General features: G+C 44.2%; 1 protein-coding gene and 1 pseudogene across 1 annotated transcript in view; one reads left to right on the forward strand and one right to left on the reverse strand.

Annotated features, from left to right (window-relative positions):
• tcerg1l (transcription elongation regulator 1 like) overlaps positions 1–18,271 on the reverse strand; it is a 662,686-nt gene that overhangs the window by 364,784 nt on the left and 279,631 nt on the right. The window lies entirely within an intron of this gene.
• On the forward strand, positions 386–494 carry LOC129704400 (U2 spliceosomal RNA; annotated as a pseudogene).

The following is an 18,271-nucleotide window of genomic DNA, read 5'->3' on the forward strand; positions in this document are numbered from 1 at the left end:
CTGCGTTTTCCTTCAACTTACCTTTCTAGGTGCAGACATGGACCAGGTCCATGTAAGGTGCAGAAGGCCGGCAGGAGAACCGCGGAGGAGCGGCAGCAGCAGTAGCAGCAGCAGCGGCAGCGGCAGCAGCAGTGGCAGCCGGCAGCTGCAGGAGCACTAACAGCTGCAGGAGCACAGGCAGCTGCAGGTGCTGGCAACGGCAGGAGCAGCATGGGCACATCGGTTCCCGGAGAGGGAAAAACACCTGTGCCCAACTTCGCTCCAGCATGGTGAGAAAGTTCATTTCTCGGCAGCAAAGGACTTTGCAGTTGACTGGCTGCAATCTACTACAAGGGACCAGTATGTGAGTACCAGGGTCGGTCCCAGCGGGGTTTTAGTTACAATAATCGCTTCTCGTTTTTTTTGGCTAAGATCAAGTGTAGTATCTGTTCTTATCAGTTTAATATCTGATACACCCCTTATCTAGGGACTATATATATTATATAAAAACTATAGTAGCTGTTATCATCAGTTTTAATGTCTTGTATGTCCCTTATCTAAGGACCATATAAGTAGGAGTGCCCAGAATTGAGGGCATTAGAGTGGGGTTGACCGGCTGCAACGACCATAAGGGACCAGTACCGTCAGTACGGGGGTGGGTCCCAGGGGTCTTAGATAAAGGAGCAGCCAGGAGTGCTGAGAGCGTTGAAGCCAGGTTAAAGGAATAGATGGAAGCAGCTGTGCCAGTTATCCTCCACACCGGCCATATCCACTTCACGGAAGGAAGGACAAAACTGGAGAAGGAGGACCATGGAACAGCGGGCAGCCAGCAGCAGCCAGCGGCACTTGGATCAACCGTAGTGGGATCAGCTGTGCCCGATGTCGGCCCCGCACCGGCCAGATCCATGTGACCGAGCGGTAAGGCTAGACACAAATCAAACAAGGTAGTGGACTCAGAAGGGTCCGACTTTGCATAAAACCGCCGGCAACCAGCGCCCGAGAGGGCTGGAGCGGGAAGAAGCGGTGTATGGAGCCTTGCTCCAACATGATAAAACCCACAGCAGTACCTCTTTGAGGGCTGCACAATGCTTCTACCCCATCAGAGGGGAGCACTGTGGGTCAGTTCTGGGTTGACTTGCAAGAGGGGTCCGCAGAACAAAAGACAAGTGGGCAGCAGTTAAGCCCCACAGGGGTACCCCGTGTGGGACCCTAGAGATCTCTAACTCTATAAAAAAGAGTAGGCAGGACCCTGATGGGCCAGAGCCTGGTAATACAGCGTCCCATGATCCTAACACAGCAGGGACTCTGCTGGACATGGTGGCCGATTACTTTAGCCAAGTCAAACATGGGTAGACTTGGATCCAGGATGGCAATAGTATTACTATATGTCTGGCCACATACGCCAACAAGAAAAATTTACAAACACTGGCCAGACATCTGCCACCTGGCAACGGTGAGGCATTACAGGTGCCCAGTGTAATCCAATGCATTTGGCAGCATATGGACGAACATCAGGAACCAGGACCTCAAGATCCAGAGAACCTTCAAGGGATTGACGGAAGGCATCATAGCATACACCAGCACCCTGGACTAAACGTAGGTAACCAAAGACCATCAAGACGCACTAGATCTGTTTAATAATATGCAATATGACCTGAACTACACGTGGATGGCGGCCATTCAGCCAGCACTAGGACCCCAAAAATGCTACCATTTGCAAATAAAGAACCGTGTGTGGACTAAGCTAAGACACTGGGGCTCATCAAGGCCAGCGCAAGGGCCTATTTTGGAGCATGATACCAGCCACAGGCAAGGCCATAAAAAATGTGGCTCATACCAGTAGCAGTGTCAGAAATCAATATAACCTGCAGGATCCGTTTTAGGGTATGGCCAGGGCGGCCACCCTGGAAGATGCGGAAGCCTCAACCTCCCACACAACCCCGAACAAGAAATATTAAACCAGAACCTTATTTTCAAAAAACCAAGGAAATAACAAAACCACCAGTAACCATGGAGGTAGGTGGGTGGGGTTTTCTTCTGTTAAATAGGGACCTACGGGTGTAGGGGAGGTTGCAACACTATAGTTATGTATGGTATATAATCACTACAGATTCATATATCTCAGCAGTATTCAGGGTTATCTGATAGGGTTTTTCTCATCCCATTAACCACAGTACATCATACACCAGAAGGGCATTTTGTCCTTACATAAACCAAACTATCTAAAACCCGCATGGTGCTACAAGAATTGTACACAAAAGATGGGATTGAACATATTTATTAAAAATAAGATAGAGTAGGGTTGCAGGATTATCATTGATTTTAACCCTAAACACATTTGTTCTAGATATTCATTTTAGGATGGATGCTCTTATTATTCATAAAGACTTGGTGTCAGTTGCGGGTTTCTATATGGCAGGCATTGACTCAATAGAGGAACTTTGGCAATATAGAGCTTACAAAAGGGGCAATCATTAGCCCCAATATTATGTACTAAAATTCGTAAACCAGCTTGGCATTGTTATGTAAATAAGCCATAGGGTGAGGTTTTCCCCCGTTCGGACCCATCATTGGGGTACTAGGGAAAATTCAACCACACTCGGCATCTGGAATTTTCAGAGTACCCGACTGACCTTCTCAATCATGGTATTTCAGTCTTACAAGGGATGGTGTTAGAACCATGTTCCCTATGAACATTGCCAAAAAATTATTCATTTATCCAGTGACTGGAGGCAGTCATCCATGCCATAACACTTTGGATTTATTGATTTGTAGAGTCTAACAGACCCACTACACTGTCAGACAGGACGATGAATCTCATCTCATCTGCACTAAGACTGTCAACACGGAAGCAGTACCTTGGACACATCAAGAAATGGGGCATATACTGCTTGGACAACAATCTCGACCAAAAGGCCAAGAACATTCTGGCCGTATTGGAATTTTAACAAGCCTCCATTAGGATAATCGATGGAGCTACAGTGCCATCAATAGTGCCACAAGTGCACTCTCCAATTACCTATCACAAGGATCGGAACGGCACGCGGTGGGAATGCACCCCTGGTAAGCTAACCAGGTACTCCGAAATCTGGGACATGGGTGTCGTTTTCTCAACATGCTGAGGAGCTTGTAGCTCATAACAGCGTTGTCACCTCAGTAACAGACCAGGAAGATGGTTATGCTCATGGTGTTATTTACCGCACAACAAGTCCAGCCATTAAGCAAACTGAGCCTGGACTCCCTGATCATCTCACCAAGAAACTGGTGTTGTCATACAGGATTTAATAAAAGAAAACAGATCGGGTTCCTCGGGTCTAGGGTTTGATTTTATGGTACACCCATATGGCAAACGACTGTGTATAACAAGACACATCTAACAATACATAGCATATACTCAGAACATTTGAGGTCAGAGTATGGAGTTGTTTATCTCTTACAAGAAACTGCATGATAGGGTCACGGCTCAAACTATTTCAAGGTGGCTCAAATAGGTCCTAAAAATGGCGGGAATATACACTGATGTTTCAACTCTCATTCCACCAGGACTGCAGCAACATCCGCAGCAATATTATACAGGTACCCACAGACCAAATCCTCAGAATGGCAGGAGGGTCATTTTAAAAAAGGGTTTTTCCACAGGTTGTATAATAAACCAGTTAATTTGGAGCCATCATTGTATTAAGAAAACATTTTAGGTTCAACAAAATATTTTGGCCGATAGGTTACAGGGTTATGATTCTCAAATTTTAAAAAATGTTATATATATTTTTTTTTTTTCGTTATACCACACAACTCTTTGTATAATTGTGTTTTAAAACTACTAATGATGCTCTCTCCCAATACCCAAGGCAGTTGTGAAGCATGGACTCGTTCCACGGCATGAGGTCACAGAGCTTTGAAATCTTCACGAAGTCACTCACGTGACTCCGAAGTAAAATAGTAAGATTAAACGAGAACTTACCAGTTTGAAGTTTGATCTGTATTTTATGAGGAGTTACGATGAGGGATTTCGTGCCCTCCGCTCCCACCCTCTTATGATCATATCAAAAACTGGTATCTCTTTGATAATCTTACTATGTTAGATCATTATAGGTTTCTGTGACCTCACACCGCTGCTTTGAAGAATGACACGCATGCGTGGAAGCGGGGTTCTTCACGAAATCCCTCATCGTAACTCCTCATCAAATACAGATCAAACTTCAAACTGGTAAGTTCTCGTTTAATCTTACTATTTTGTTTGCTCTGGAGTTGCACCTCCTGTTGTATAGTTCCTGCAGGGGGGGTGAGTGAAGTTCCCATAGTGCGTTCGGCCGAACGCACTACTCTCTGCAGAGCCTTCTTGTCCTTGGCAGAGCAATTCCCGAACCAGATGGTAATGTTCCCGGACAAGATGCTTTCCACCGCCGCCGCGTAGAAGCACTGTAGGATCCTCGGAGACACTCTGAATGTCCTCAATTGCCTGAGGTGGTAAAGGCGCTGCCTTGCCTTACTCACCAGTGCTGAGGCGTGTGATGACCATGTCATATCCTGTGAGAGATGTGGACTCCCAGATATTTAAAACAGTTCACCCTATCCACAGGATCCCCATTTATACTCAATGGAGTGTACGTCCTCGGATGATGTGCCCTCCTAAAGTCCATGATCAGCTCCTTCGTTTTTTTGATGTTCAAGAGGAGGCTGTTCTCCTGGCACCAGAGTGCTAGATCAGCCACCTCCTCCCGGTAGGCCCTCTCATCATTGTCTGAGATCAGGCATTTAAAGCATATATATTGCATTCAAGTCTAAGTTAAAAGGCTCACTATAGTATGCACCATATTGCACAATTTCAAGCTGAAAAATGCAAATGTTCCGTACCAATGTCCCTCCCCCCGGTCGCTATACTCCCTCGGGCTTGGTCTCTCGCAATTTCTCACTCCCAACTCTCACCCAATGTTGACAGCCCTGTCAAACTAAACATGAGTACATTCAAGCCATATACAAGTACACCAGGTAGTGCAAAGAGAAAGATACTACAGGATAAATTATAGTGCTACAGCATTGCAGTGTAACAGTTACAGAGAAAATGTCCGGTGTCCACAACAAATTTAGGTTGGGGGATCGGGACAGCCCCCCTGACTTGTGGGAGAACTGTTCAGTAGTCTGATACTAAAGGGGAAGAAACTGTTCCCAAGCAGTGCATGCTTCCAAACTTTTGGATCTTCTGCCATATGGCAGAAGGGAGAAGAGGGAATTAGTGAGGTGGAACTTGGAAGTTATGTTGGCTGCTTTCCCTTCGGCAGCACAAAGTGGAGTTGATGGCGGGATGTCTGGTCTGTGTGATGGACTGGCCTCATCCACAACTCTCTGCAATTTCTGTTCCCAAACCAAGCTGTGATGCAAAGGTTTGACGAGTCAGGAGTTGAGCCACCCAGCCTTATATCTACAATTGTTTGAGCAAATGGCTTACTTCCTGAATCAACAAACCATTTTCACCATGCTCAAGTTACAAATCTGGAGTACTATAGAATATACTCCACTCCTCTCGATAAGTAAAAGATCAACAATAAAAAAGGTTGACATCACCCAGGACAAAGCAGCCTGGTTGATTGTCATCCAATTCTCCACCCTAAACATTCAATTGGCTGCAACATGTACAGAACAGGCTGTATCAACCTCCCCGCTTCTTCAGCAATACCTTCCCAATCTGTAAACCATTTATTGAGAAGGATAACACATTGTGCAAGAAATGCCTCAAAACCTCCTCGACAACTTAGGAAGGGGCAATAAATGCTGGAACAGAAAGCTTGAAAGAGGGAGAGAGGGTGGTGATAGACTGTTATTTTTCAGACAAGATGCTAGTAACAAGTTATGTGCCAATGGGTCAGTGCTGGCTCAATTATTTATATATCATTGATTTGGAAGAGAATGCAGCTGGCATAGTTAGTGAGTTTGTCATTGATAGGAACATTGATGGGATAGTGGACTGAGATAAAGGTTTACTAAGATCACAATGGTATCTTAATCACCTGTGCCAATGGATCAAGAAATGGAGTCTAATTTGGATAAATGTGAAGTGTAGCTTTTTGGTAATACTTGGGCAAGACTTGCAAGACATAAATGGTAGGGTCATGGGAGATGTTGTAGAACAGAGAGACGTGTTCCATAAAAGTGGTAACACAGGTTAGTGAAGAAGTTATTTTTGCATGCTTGCCTACATGGATCAGGGGATTGAGTACAGGATTTGCCAGGTCATTATGTTGGTAATGCCACACTTCGAGTGCTTTGAAAGTTCTTGTCTACATGCTATAGGAAGGGTGTCACCAAACTGGAAAATGGTGGAAATAGAATTGTAAGCGAGTTAGGAAGTCGGAAGGGTTTGAGATGTTAAGGAGAGGATGGATAGGTTAGGACTTTTTTTCTTCAAGGTAAAGAGGTATATTTAATTATGAGGGGTATGGATCAGGTGATTGGCCACATTTTTTCCCCCCAGGGCGGAGGAATCTAAAACTAGAGGGTATAAGTTTACGCTGAGAGGGGAAGAAATAACTGAGACCTGAGAGACAACTTTTTCATACAGAGGGTGGTGAGTATCGGTGAGAGGAAATGGTAGAGGTGGGTAGAATTATGACAGTTATTACAAAGATATGAAAGGATTGGAGAAATGTTTGACAGGTTGACCAGGCGCAAGCAAGTGTGACCAGTTAGGTTGGGAAATTTAGTCGACATGGACAAGTTGGTCCAAAGTGCCTGTTTCCATGCTGCAGAGCTCCATGATTCTATGACTATAGGTGGTGCTCATTGGCAGAAAATGCTGAGCTGGCTAAGTCATAGTCATAGAGCTATACACACGGAAACATGCCCTTCAGCCCATCTTGTCTGTGCCAACCAAATTGGCACATTAAGCTAGTTGTATTTTCCTGCATTTGGCCCTTAAACCCTTCTGATCAAGATATCTGTCCTAATGGCTTTTCAAAGTCATAATTGTATCCTCTACTAAAGCTTCCTGTGGCAATTAATTCTAGATTCGGACTACCATCTAAGAGAAACAATTGCTCTTTATAAATATCTCCCCTCTATCCTGAATTCTTCCTTTTAGTTTGAGAGTCCTCTGCCCTGTGAAAAGGAAAGTGAGCATTCACTTTATCCATGCCTCTCAGTAAGGTCACCCCTCAGCATACATCGAACCAAAGACAAAAGTCCCAACCCATCCAATCTCTCTGTAATTCTGTGAATACGATCTAACATTCCAGCCAACCCTATGATATAAGACCACGTGGTCACGCAGCAAAGTGCAGAGTCATGCATTTTGGTAACGAGAATAAAGGTGTAGATTATTTTTTAAATGGAGAAAGAATTCAGAAATCGGAGGTGCAAAGGGACTTGGGAGTGCTGGCACAGGGCTCACAAAAGGTTAATTTGCAAGTCGAAGTGGTAATAAGGAAGGCAAATTCAATGCTAGCATTTATATCAAGGGGACTGGAATACATAAACAGAGATGCAAAGCTAAGGCTCTATAAGGCGCTGGTCAGGCTGCATTTGGACTGCTATGAGCAAATTTGAGCCCCATATCTGAGGAAGGATGTGCTGGCTCTGGAGAGGGTCCAGAGGATTTTCACAAGAATGATTCCAGGGTCAGCATATGATGACAGCACTGGGCCTCTACTCGCTGGTGTTTAGAAGGTTGAGGGGGGACCTCATTGAAACTTACAGAATAATTAAAGTGGATGTTGAAAGGGATGTTTCCACTGGTGGGAGAGTCTAGGACCAGAGATCATAGCCTCAGATTTTAGAAAGGAGGTAGTTAATCGGCCAAGTCAGTGGATGTTTTTAAGGCAGAGATAGACAAATGCTTGATTAGAACGACTACCGAGGGTTATGGGGAGAAGGAAGAAAATGGGCTTAGGAGGCAGAGATCAGCCATGGTGGCATAGACTTGTTGGGCCGACTGGTCTAATTCTACTTGTGAACTTGTGACCTTGTCAAAGGCCTTGCTCTATAGATAACACCCACTGCTCTGCCCTCATCAATCCTCTTGGTGACCTCTTAAAAAAAACTCCTATCAGATTTGTTATAAACAATTTCCTATGTGCAAAGTCATGCTGGCTCTCTTTAAATCATTCTGTGCCTATCCATATGCCAGTAGATCCTGTCCTTAAGAATCCTCCCTGTCGGCCTTCAGCTTACAGGCCTGTAATTCACGGGCTCATCCTTGCAGTCTTTCTTCACAGCAGTACAATATTCACCACCCTCCAGTCTTTCAGAACTTCCCCTGTAGCTACAGATGAGGCAAATTCCTACAGGCCTTTGCAATTCCCTCCCTTCCTTGCTCTCCATGCACGACTAATGTCCCAAAGGGTGGATCTGCCAAGTACTTGTGACAGAGAGTGTAGGAACACACATAAAAGTAAGACCAATGTCATAATGTCATGAGAATTTACCGTGATGTCGTATTTTCAGATCACTTAAATGCAATAAGGAGAAGTGCTATATTCTTGCTGAGAACATTCCCATGTGTATTGTGTGACAGCATCACCAAAATAAAAGGGATAAGTTTAGCACAAATCCAATAGCTCAATATTGCACATCCATGAGACAGCAGAACTTTATTCCATACACAGCTGGCTTGCTCTTCACGCAATTCATAATTCCAGGCACTGGACAACCCTGATTAAATGAAGAATATGCCAGGATCAAAACCAGAAATGTCTAAAAATGAGGTGTTGACCAAATAAGTTTGCAATGTTACAATCACAATCTCAATCTGCAGTCCTGTTACTTCTAATCTTGAATTGTAGTGGACAACTAAACAACAAGGGAAAATATGTTGTGACTATAAATGATAGAAACATAGAAACATAGAAAATAGGTGCAGGAGTAGGCCATTCGGCCCTTCGAGCCTGCACCGCCATTCAATATGATCATGGCCACGTCTTTACTGCCTCGGGGCTGAAGCCCGACCCGGAGAAAACGGCTGCTGTCTCCGGGATGTCCTCACCCACCGATGTGCCCGGGCTGCAGCATTTCCTGGGCATGGTGAATTACCTGAGAAAGTTTATCCCAGACCTCAGCGAACTGAGTGCGCCCCTGAGGGAGGTCATCAAGAAGGACACTGCCTGGGCATGGTTCCCGCATCACCAACGCGCCTTCGACGTCCTGAAGTCCCGGCTTGGGTCACAAATGTAATGTCAACAAGCCTGTTTAAGCAGATAAGGACTAATGAGAAAGTGTCTGCTGCTCACTCCCGCCTGCATGCCTATGGGGGAGCCGTACTCGTTCCCATGGGAAAAACCTGCAACTTTTGCAGAAAGTTAAATCATTTCTCTGGAGCACTGCAGACTGTCTAAATCTGATTTCTACCTGGCCCGCCTCAATCTTCGCAACATCTCCCGCGACTCTGCCCTTGGCTCGCCTGCTCAGCGGCTGATGGCTCGCAAAATGCGCCCTCCGCTCCCTGTAACCCAACAGTCCCTCGCGCCCGCTGTCCTCCAGCCCGCTGCTGTCCAGGAGCGCATTGCCATCAAACACGACGTACAAAAGCGCTCCCATGACCGGTCCTGCTGTCCTCTGCCGCGTCTATTTCCCAGCCAAATCGTCCGGATGCAGACCACCTCCGCTCACTCCAAGCTCGCCACCGTCGTCGGTGATGCTGGTTCGCCGCGTTCTTACCTTGTCGACCACGACGGTGCCATATATCGCCGGTCCCGCCAACATCTGCTGCTTGTCAACGAGCCCCCACCTCCGCCTGCTGACCCTTTTTCCCCTCCCTTGTCCGCTACACTTCCAGCGGCTCCACGAATGCCTCGCTCCCTGCCTTCTCAGTTGTTCCAGCCACCCTCTCCGCCGCCCAGCCCTCGTTCCCCCGCCAGTCCACCCGCCGCTGTGCCTGCGCCCCCTCCTCTGCCTCCGCATGCTCCTTCTCCTCATGGTTCCCCGGTTCGCTCGCCCGCCCCGGCTCCGGCTCCTGCTGTTCCTGCAGAAGGGGGAGGTGGCGAACTACGCACCCGGTCTGGCAGGCTGGTTAAGCCGCCTGTCCGGTATGGTGATTTCGCTTAGCTGTTTAACTGTTTGTTTACCTGCTTGTAGCGCATGAGACGTGGTCGCTCAGTCACTACTGTATTGCTTTGTTTCCAAGAGGAAGGATGTAGATGACTAGTGCATGTACCTTTAACATAGTGACCTCACCACTACTAACCACTCCCCTTATTAGATGTATAATTGCAACCTCCCCACCCATTGTTCTCTCTCTCTAGCTCCGGTGACAGACCACGTACAGCTAGAACAGCAATGCTTGTGAACTATCAATAAACTATTAGTAAAGACACGATGTGTTGGTGAGATTTCTTTACATCATCCAACTCAGTATCCTGTATCTGCTTTCTCTCCATACCCCCTGATCCCTTTAGCCACATCTAACTCCCTCTTAAATATAGCCAATGATGGCAGATCCCAGAGAATAAAAAACAAGGCTGGAATGTTTACAATAATCTTCAGCTTGAAATATTAAGTGAATGATCCATCTCACATTTTTCAGGGGAGCTCACTGTCACAAAGGCAACTCTTCAGCCATTTCAATTAATCGCACATAATATCCACATGATATCAAGAAATGGCTGAGATTACAGACTTAAGGAGCAGTCTAGTGAAGTGTTGAACAACGTTCAACATTGTCAAGAATTGACAGTCTTTAACTAGTTGTGCTGGCACAGCTCTGCTCATTCTCTGCCAACCTTAACAAGTTTAGCTCCACTAAACACCTTTTATCATGTACTTTGATTGTTTGTACTTAGGGGTATTGGTGAGGCTGGCACGCATGGCTTATCACCCCTCCCGAAACTCACTACTATTGCCTTCATTGTGCCGATGGTTCTCCTATAGTAATGTTAGAATTCCGAACACATTGAACTAGCTGCAGTAAAGTGTGTAGGAAAGAAATGCAAATGATGGTTTAAACCGAAGATAGACACAAACTGCTGGAGTAACTCAGCGGGCCAGGCAGCATCTCTGGATAGAAGGAATTGGTGACGTTTCGGGCCAAGACCTGACTGAAGAAGGGTTTTGACCCGAAACGTCACCCATTCCTTCTCTCCAGAGATGCTGCCTGCCTCACTGAGTTACAGTACTCCAGCGGTGATTGTCAGTCACAGAGGTACGTTGTTTAGTAGAGTGACAGCCGCCGGAAAGAAGCTGTTCCTCGACCTGCTGGTTCGGCAACGGAGAGACCTGTAGCGCCTCCCGGATGGTAGGAGGGTAAACAGTCCATGGTTGGGGTGAGAGCAGTCCTTGGCGATGCTGAGCGCCCTCCGCAGACAGCGCTTGCTTTGGACAGACTCAATGGAGGGGAGCGTGGAACCGGTGATGCGTTGGGCAATTTTCACCACTCTCTGCAATGCCTTCCGGTCGGAGACAGAGCAGTTGCCATACCATACTGTGATGCAGTTGGTAAGGATGCTCTCGATGGTGCAGCGGTAGAAGTTCACCAGGATCTGAGGTGACAGATGGACCTTCTTCAGTCTTCTCAGGAAGAAGAGACGCTGATGAGCCTTCTTGATCAGAGTAGATAATGATTTAACCTCCATGTTTGGAATACTTGCAAGCTCCTAAACAAACAATACATTGAAGATGGGTCTCGACCCAAAACGTCACACATTCTTTCTCTCCAGAGATGCTGCCTGTCCACCTGAGTTACTCCAGCTTTTTGTGTCTATCTTCGGTTTAAACCAGCATCTGCAGTTCCTTCTTACACAATACATTTCATGCCTTGCATGCAGAATATAATTGACAACATTCAGATTGATAATGAAGAGTAATTGGCTGACAATGACATTGCCTGTGGGTGGGTTTATCTGAGCTTTGTAGTAGATAACATTTTTATAAACGATTCTTATAAATTATTGACACGAGTCTTAATGAGTCTGAAGAAGGGTCTGGACTTCAACCATCACCCATTCCTTCTCTCCAGCGATACTATCTGTCCTGCTGAGTTACTCCAGCATTTTGTGTCTATCTTCATTTTATAAATGATCTCTTTTGAATGAATACTCTATCCAGTAATTAACTTTCAGAATTATACTATTTTAATGCTATCTCATCAATATCATATTCTCTAAAGCAGAATAATTGATTAAGGAAAATGTTGTGGAACAGAATAAAGCAATTTTCACATCATTAATTGCATTTATGGAATGAGAGGTGATAGTTTAAAGGGTGCACATTACCCTTTCTAAAATGTGTAATGTTTCTACCAAGCTTCTACCAAGATAACTACTTTTAAACACATCATCACAAAATATTTCGGCTAGATAACTTTAATTTGTTGCGCTATCCATAATTGATATGTATTTCGCAACAATGGTGCTGACAAATCTTTCCAGGATTAATGGCTCCCATTCATTCAGATCAGGATATATCGAATTTGAAATTCATTATCACAACAATAAAAATATGTTTTTGCATTTTGTTGGGGCAGCATAATTGCGTAGCAGTAGAGCTGCTGCCTTACATCGCCAGTGACTTACATCGCCAGAGACCCAGGTTCGGACCTGACTATGGGTGCTGTCTGTACAGAGTATGTACCCCCTGTGTTCTCCCTGTGACAGTGTGGGTTTTCTTCAGGTGCTACGGTTTCCTCCCACTCTCCAAAGGCGTGCAGGTTTGTACGTTAATCGGCTTCGGTAAAATCGTAAATTGTGTGTAGGATAGTGTTATTGTACGGGATGATCACTGGTCAGCGGGGAGTCGGTGTGCCGAAGGGGCTGTTTCTGAACCATATCGCTAAAGTCGAAAAATTGGGAAAACCTAGAAAATATGAATTTTTGTAGACATTTCTTTCTGCCTTGGCTCCCTCAATAAATTTGTCTCAAGAGTCAAGAGTTTTTTTATTGCCATATGTCCCAGATAGGACACTGAAATTCTTGCTTGCTGCAACACACCAGAATATGTAAACATAGTACATAGTACATAGAAGAAAAAAAGTTCAGTGTGTGTCTACACATGCACATATACTCAATCTCAGCAAATAATAAATATAGTCCAATGATAATGATAGTCTGTTGCAGTTCAGAGCTTATTTGTTGTCGTGTTTAATAGCCTGATGGCTGTAGGGAAGAAGCTGGACGTTAGTCTCCTGATTTCTTGTAAGATTTTCATTCTTTCTTTCTTCCTTTCTTGCATGTTTTCCCCGGCATAAAACATTTCCAAATGACAACAACATGAGAGCAAAAGTAAAATTTGTCCACGTTGAGATTTTCAACACCATTGGTCTATTAAAACAACAGCTCTTACAACACGGAACAAGCCATCTTACTTCTTAAATCATGTTATTAAAATGACCACTGAGTCCAAGGCCTCCCATGTCCTCATATGTAACCTCACCCTTAAGCGGTTAGAGTCACATTCACTCTCCTCTTCTCATCCAGGATCAGTCTAGGCTTCTGCGACTTCTGCGGCTGACCTCACAGCTTGGTTGATGCCCAAATGGAGATCACTCAAGCCGAAGAAACTTCAACTACTTTCCTTTCAGCCCCTGGGCACAAACAGGGCAGTCATGAGCATTTTCCTGTAGTGCAAGCTTTCCAACTGCAAATATTCAAGAGCGCATTCATTTCCTAAAGGAGCTTGCTCTGGCAATATCTTACATATCTTGCCCAGAACATTTGGCTGTGGCCATGGAGAGCTCCAATAGTACTCCTGAGCCAAGAGCAAACCTCTTTCATGCACTAGATATCAATCTCCTGACAAGGTGCCTCTGAACTCCTGTGAATGTTCTTCTACTGAATGCCGCCTCTCCCAAACCCCTTCAACGCAGCAACCATTGATTCATTGCAATAGTCTACTCCTTCAGATCTACCCGCAAAAGATCACAGCCGTTGTATTGCTTTGTAATGCGGATGAGAACATGCAACACATCACTAGGGAATGTCGGACTGATGCTAACATGTCCATTTAAACTGTTACTCCGGTAACACCAAAAATGTTGTTTAGTGAAACCTGCATTTGATTGCCTCAATCTTTATTCTACCTTCAAAAATAGCATTAAATGCTCTTACAATGTTTTTCTGAGGATCTGTTCTCAGATCAATGATTTGACCTGAGGTATTGCAGATATTCCCACATTTACCAATGGAAATTGTTGGTAAATGTATGTCCTATGGCCCATGTTATTTACTCACAAACTCAAAGCAGATTGGCAAAGAGTCATGACATAAAAGGTCCCTAACCTGCCTTCAATCTCCTCTCCGCATGTTCCAAATCCAATTTTTACGCCTCAGTAATTTATGGAATGATCTTCCACAATTTATTGTGGCCTCTGCATATAATTCTTAGCATCGGTGGGTATGATTTTACCAATACGATAAGCCCACTGCAGTGTGGGAGGCGATCAGTGCATATAATCACAAAGGTGGGACACTCTGAAGGGACATGTCTTCCCCCTTCTTCATCTTTATGGAGGCTTTCTCTGGAGAGAAATTCTTTAAGGCTCTTGACTAATTTTCCATGTTTCAATGCAACACTGCCCTGGCAACTGTAATCCTGTTTAAATTCCATTTGGAATATTTTGGAGGACCAAGAACCCAAGAAACCAAGAAACCTACAGGTAAGTAAAGCACCAGTAAGGTTATCAGCCTGATTCATGGTGAAAATCAAACCTAACCTTTTTTTAAACAGGGGCCTACACTAATTTCCTATCACTTTCATGTAAAGTATGAAGCCCCAACACCATCAATAAAGTTAGATATTTACTTGAAAAAGATAATAGATCAATGTTATAATTGTTTTCCTGCGAATATCTTAAGTTATTGTGCCTTAAGGGCCTGTCCTACTTTCACGACGTAATTCACGACCTCTGCCTAGTTTGCCCTTGACTCATACTCACAGTTTGGTCATCACGAGGTCGTAGCAGGCTGTGATCCTACTCATAGGTATTCGTGGCATCAAGTAGGTTGGGGACGTTTTTTCTAGCAGGATGAAAAATGGCCACGATAAAAAAGGTTGTGAATTATGTTGTGAAAGTGGGACAGGCCCTTTAATTTCTATCTCCTTAATTGGCCTTTGAGGTCCATCAGAATGATCATATAATGTTTTTTTAATTCCATATGGCTGAGTCATGGGAACTTGCAATAGCTGGGTATTTTAATTTTCGGTGCATATCGATTTTCAATTCATTAGAGATAAGGCGTTTCAAATTTCCCCCAACGGACCTTATCAGGGCTAAGGTAGATGATTTTTTTAAATTGAGCAATTTTGATGAGTGATTATCGTACACCCATTTGACCCAGAGCAGGTTGGTGAAGTATTCATGCTCTCTGCCTGTTGTAACGATTCCACTATTAATTGCGCTGTTAATTACTTTTATGCACCATCAATGGATCTAATTTCAGTAGTGGCTAGTATTAGTTCAAGCTAGATCAAGCTGACTAAAGCAAGAATTAATCTTTTCAAGGGCTACAGAAGTCATTCAGGAGGTGAAAGCAATTTACCATAAAACTAGTCCTTGGTCAAAGTGCTGGGAAACAGAAGACGAGGAAAATGAAATGCAAATTAAGTAACCACTTTGAGGAATGCTGCCATTGAGACTGAAAGAATGAGCTTGACTTCCTGGCTGCCCGTGAGATTGGTTCTCTGCCTTTGTCAGTGACCCAGTAAAGCTTAATGCAAACTCAAGGAATAACTCTCATCTTGCAATGGACACCCTATACAGCAGTGTAAACTGGTGAATGGTTCACGCAAGGGTTAATTAAATTATTTTGGGGTGAATGAGTTAATTTATGTTTTTTGCTCATGTGATAAATTAAATTATATATAAAATTATACACAAGGGAGAATAAGACGAAAACTACCAAAAATCATAAGAAAATTTAGTCGTAGGTGAATGAAATTTTGCGATAAAGACTCAAGGGTGAATGACACTGAAATAGTTTAAGAAACATTGCCCTACAGTACTTTGTACTCAATGCTTAAATTAACGACTTCATGTAATGATTCTGTTACACCAGCTTAGATCCACATTTTGTCTCTTTTCTTGTTCATTAGAATCTAATTTGGATCTGTGCCATCATGATCCCTTGGGTTCAGAAGCCTTTCCTTTATTCTTTCTTCATAACCTCCCTTACTCTGCAGGTCATTTTTGATGCAAACTCATTGACCTGCAATTAATCTCTCTCCGTTAATGCTGCTTAAATTGCTGAATATTTCCAGCATTTGCCGCTTTTATTAAAAAGGTGAAGATAATAAGAAAGAATCAAGAGCACAAAGGGGTGGGAGATTGCAACCTGCAACATTGGGGGTTCAGTATTGATGTGGATAGAAAACTGGCTGGCAAACAGGAAGCAAAGAGTAGGAGTAAACGGGTCCTTTTCACAATGGCAGACAGTGACTAGTGGGGTACCGCAAGGCTCAGTGCTGGGACCCAAGCTATTTACAATATATATTAATGATCTGAATGAGGGAAGTGAAGGCAATATCTCCAAGTTTGCGGATTACACTAAGCTGGGGGGTAGTGTTAGCTGTGAGGAGGATGCTAGGAGACTGCAAGGTGACTTGGATAGGCTGGGTGAGTGGGCAAATGTTTGGCAGATGCAGTATAATGTGGATAAATGTGAGGTTACCCATTTTGGTGCAAAAACAGGAAAGCAGACTATTATCTAAATGGTGGCCGATTAGGAAAAGGGGAGATGCAACGAGACCTGGGTGTCATGGTACACCAGTCATTGAAAGTAGGCATGCAGGTGCAGCAGGCAGTGAAGAAAGCGAATGGTATGTTAGCTTTCATAGCAAAAGGATTTGAGCATAGGAGCAGGGAGGTTCTACTGCAGTTGTACAGGGTCTTGGTGAGACCACACCTGGAAGTATTGCGTACAGTTTTGGTCTCCAAATCTGAGGAAGGACATTATTGCCATAGAGGGAGTGCAGAGAAGGTTCACCAGACTGATTCCTGGGATGTCAGGACTGTCTTATGAAGAAAGACTGGATAGACTTGGTTTATACTCTCTAGAATTTAGGAGATTGAGAGGGGATCTTATAGAAACTTACAAAATTCTTAAGGGGTTGGACAGGCTAGATGCAGGAAGATTGTTCCCGATGTTGGGGAAGTCCAGGACAAGGGGTCACAGCTTAAGGATAAGGGGGAAATCCTTTAAAACCGAGATGAGAAAAAAACTTTTTTCACACAGAGAGTGGTGAATCTCTGGAACTCTCTCTGCCACAGAGGGTAGTTGAGGCCAGTTCATTGGCTATATTTAAGAGGGAGTTAGATGTGGCCCTTGTGGCTAAGGGGATCAGAGGGTATGGAGAGAAGGCAGGTACGGGATACTGAGTTGGATGATCAGCCATGATCATATTGAATGGCGGTGCAGGCTCGAAGGGCCGAATGGCCTACTCCTGCACCTAATTTCTATGTTTCTATGTTTCTATGTTTCACGTGGTCCGCCCTGTTTCGACAAATGCAATCAACCCAGCGTGCACAAACAAGTAAGATCAAATAGAAAAAGTTGTCCAACAACTTTAGGCTGTGCACGCCATACGCAAGAAGAAGAAGAAGAAGAAGAAGAGCATGAATAGGCCAACGGGCCAATTTTCCACCATTCTTTAAGATTATGACCATGGCATCTTGGCATCAACACAACTTACTCACTTCTCTACACATTCCCATCAACTAGCATACTTTTAGTTTAAGTATTTGTGCAATCCCCATCTTGAATATATTCAATCAACTCAACTATCTATGTTGTAGGAAGGAACTGCAGATGCTGGATTAAACTGAATGTGGACACAAAATGCTGGAGTAACTCAGCAGAACAGGCAGCATCTCTGGAGAGAAGGAATGGATGACATTTCAGGTCGTATCTGATGAAGTGTCTTGACTGGAAACGCTCCGATTCCTTCTCTCCCGAGATGCTGCCTGTCCCGCGGAGTTACTCCAGCTTTTTGTGTCTATCTTCATGTAACCATGTCTCTTTGCAGTCTGTGCTCCTCACAACATACAAACCTAATTGATGTTGTATTTTCAGCAAATTTGGCTCCAGTACACTTAGTCCCTTCCTCCAACCTATGAATATTAATTGAGGCCCCAGCACTGATCTCTTTGACACCCCACTGATTACAGATACCAATCTGAAAATTACCCACATGGTTTCTGCCATCAGCTAAATCTCCGACCATGCCAATATTACCCTCAGCTTTGCATGCTCATTCTTGTGCTTAATTGAATGCCTTGTGCAACTCTTAACATACTGCTGGAAATTCAAGCTGGGAAGAGTGCAGAGAAGATTTACGAGGATTTTGTCAGGACTGACGGCCTGTAGCTATAGTGAAAGAT

The sequence above is a fragment of the Leucoraja erinacea genome, chromosome 15 (assembly GCF_028641065.1).
Source record: "Leucoraja erinacea ecotype New England chromosome 15, Leri_hhj_1, whole genome shotgun sequence".
Lineage (NCBI taxonomy): Eukaryota > Metazoa > Chordata > Chondrichthyes > Rajiformes > Rajidae > Leucoraja > Leucoraja erinaceus.